The following is a 3460-nucleotide window of genomic DNA, read 5'->3' on the forward strand; positions in this document are numbered from 1 at the left end:
TTTGTTCTTCATGAAACTTAAATAATGTGTCTCAAATGTACATGCGCCAGCCTTCGCCCTATTCCGTCCACCCGTTTGGGTTGTGTAGGTCGTCGTCTGGCGGATGCTTTGCCGCCATCATTGTACTGGTTTTTTTTATCACTTTGAGCGGATGCTTTGTCGCCTTGGTGTGTTGGTTAGGTGAATGCTTTGTCACCTTTAAGTTTGGAGACCTTATGCTTCTTTGGCGTTGGTGTACCTTTTAGCAAGTTCAGTTGCTTGACCGTGTCTAAATTTATATGTTTCTGTGTGTTCCATCCGTTATTATTGTTGTTCTTGTCTTGATGTTGAGGTTGCCTGCCACTGGTTTGGTGGTGCTTTGTAACCGCTTTAATAACCTCTGCCTATTAAGGTTTATATCGGTCACGCGTATTGCTTTTCTCTTAATAAAGTATGTGCTCTGGCACGCTCGTAAAAAAATATCTATGTCTGATTGTTGAAATTGACAGGGGTGTATAAATTGGTAATTCAAGCTATGATTACTTATTAATAAATATTTTAACTTTTAGGTAGTCATAGCATGAATTACCATTTTATACGGCTATACACACTTGTTAATTTCAACAATAACGTTCTAGGCATAGAACTTTGGGTGAGAGGGAACCGGATGAGATGTCAACAAAACGTTATTGTTTTTCACCACAAAAACTAATCCCCCAGCCGAAAAAAAAACATTTGTTGGCAACCAAGAAAACAACTGTGTAATATACTATACAAAAGTAACACAAATATCTAAATTTTTCACCAAACTTTAGCACGAAATTAACCACAGACAAAACTTGGGTTTGCCCTAGTGCTTCGAGTGGTTGTTGGGGAACAGCAACAAGCCCCGCCGTCTCCACACGTACCTTGATTCGGACCATCATGCCTGTCGTCTGTCTGACCTGTTAAAACACCGTACCAGAGAAGAAAAGAATAAAGCGAGCCGGTTGCCGCAGCGCGTGGACCTTTTTCGGCGCGGAGTTCCAGTTTTCCATCCACAAAGTGCGCAGTTTTACAGAGACAGCCCTCACGCGTTTCGCTGATCCTCCGGGCATGCATCCGGTAAACTGGCCACCACTCAAGGTTTGTGCTGAACACACCCTTGGTTGGACTAGCGGCACCCCTCGCTGTCAGCGAAGCGGTTTCAGTCATCCTGGTTTTTGCTCTTCTGAGAGTATGACTTTTGCCAGCTCAGCACCACATGAAAAGGTCCAACGCTGAACAGTTTGGAATGGTCGTCCGACACCAAATTAAGAAGGAGATGGAAAACATTTCTCCATGGTAAAGCAGCCAAATGCAGAAACATGTTAGCAGGAATTACCTTCTGACGACGAGCTTTGAGTCGCTGACCGTTTTGCAAAAAGTCAGCTGCCACCATTTTCTCTGAAAGAATTTGACAAGTTTCCAGTACTTGTTGGGCAGACGTGAAAAGTAAACAAAGTGCGTTGCTCATGGGTTCGTGGGTCCCACTGCGCGGTTGATTTCCACATCCACCTCGGTTAAAATTTTCTATCCCCTCTCACATTCGCCACAACCTAATTGGGAGCAGAGGCTTGACGGTTAACTTCCATGGCCCTGTACTACTACGGTCAACGAGTTGGATCCTTTGGGTGTCCCTTTCCGTGGTATCAGCACTTAATTCAAACATAATCTGCGTTATTATTAGCAAGATCTCGTTTGATTAGACAGCAGATCACATATGTTTCTTTGGATCACTGAACGTGTCGAGAAATTAAATGAGAGCGGATTTTTGAGTACAACCGAACAAAAGCAAAAGAAGCATATCATTTCTGATGAGCGGCAACGAATTCATGCCTACCCACTTTTTTACTAGAACATTTACATTAGTCCATTATTTTGCATCCATTACAAAAGATACTCACTCTCTTTGTCGGCGTATCTCCCTACGAGAAAGTATTCACAATAAAGTAGATTTTGGCCTTTAATTTCTCTTGCAATATATTGTCAATTGCTACAAAATCAATATCACCTTATAATAAAATTTCGTTGAATACAAATATATTGATACAACCTTTGTATCCTACAAACACATACATACTAATTTGGACTGACATTTTACAAGATTTGTGTTTTTTGTTTCAAATTTAAATGTGTCTTATATTTATCGATGGAGGGAGTCCCAAAAAGGTATTTAAATACATATGAGGTGGATTATAAGAACAAAAAATTTACATATATTAAGGATGTGAATTATATAATGGTGTAAACTTTAAAGATCAAACTTAGTTTCATTTGTAATATATATAGAATGGTAGATAATGAAATAAGCATTGAAGTATTCATATTAAGACTCATTCATTTTTGCATAATTTTTTTTTGGCGTCCATGGTTTGCTCAACGTGATCTGAAGTTGAATGTCAATGTGTAACATAATATGCTTCCCCCTGTTGCCATTAGGTGTCTCTTGTTGAACATTATTTTATTATTAAAATTATGTTACAACAAAGTTGCAGACACTTTGGTTACATGCTGTTGCTATTATGATGTTCTTGCTCAAGATTCTAGAGAAGATACCTAAGCCGCCATCCTGCCATGGAAAGTTTGGGAACGAGTGGTTGCTTGGTTTTTAGTTGTCTAAGTTAAAGGATGGTATCATATAAGACATCATAACAATCGTGAATGGTTTCTTAATTATTTTAGCTCTTATTATCTGGTGGAAACTATCCTAGAAATTTAATCTATGACGGGAGGTTCTAATGTCCGTGTAGCCGGTTCTACAATCAACAAAGAATCTACCAAATAATAATCCTCAAATATACCAAAAGTATGTGTGCGTATCAGGTGATAACACCTCAATCATTTAATCTTTTGTAAATTCATTTAGAAGCCATATCAAGAAGATTTGAAATTTTTTGAAACTTGGCGCCCACACATTCATGCAAAAACTAAACCTACTACATGTGAAAATGATAAATTTTATATGCATGCTCCCTCCATCCTGAAATGTAAGGCAATAAAGGGTTTAAAATTTGTACCCAAATGTAAGTCATTTTAGAGTCTTTTGGGCAAAAAGGCATGCAAATATCCTTATTTTTGTGCTAGTTTTGGAAAGAAATCAATTGTAGTGTGCTGGAGGAGTAAAAAAAGTATGCTAATCTTGTTGGTTTTGGTATAGGCAGCTGAACAGCTGGCCGAAAATTAAGCAATTGATTATTGAACAATGCACTAATGAGGATTGAGGGGTACAATGTAGTCTTTTCTGTCCCTCCATAATCTATCTGCAAAAATCTAGAGCGCCCTACATTACATACATGACGGATGGAGTATTCACCCAAGATGATAATTAACAGTTGGGAAAAGTCTGTTTTTCAACCCCGAACTATCACGATAGTCCGATTTTGGCCCTTGAACTACGAAACCGGACATCCTACACCTCCAACTAACGAAACCGTTTGAAAAACAACCCTGACTCAGCCAA

The sequence above is a fragment of the Panicum virgatum genome, chromosome 3K (assembly GCF_016808335.1).
Source record: "Panicum virgatum strain AP13 chromosome 3K, P.virgatum_v5, whole genome shotgun sequence".
Taxonomy (NCBI): Eukaryota; Viridiplantae; Streptophyta; class Magnoliopsida; order Poales; family Poaceae; genus Panicum; species Panicum virgatum.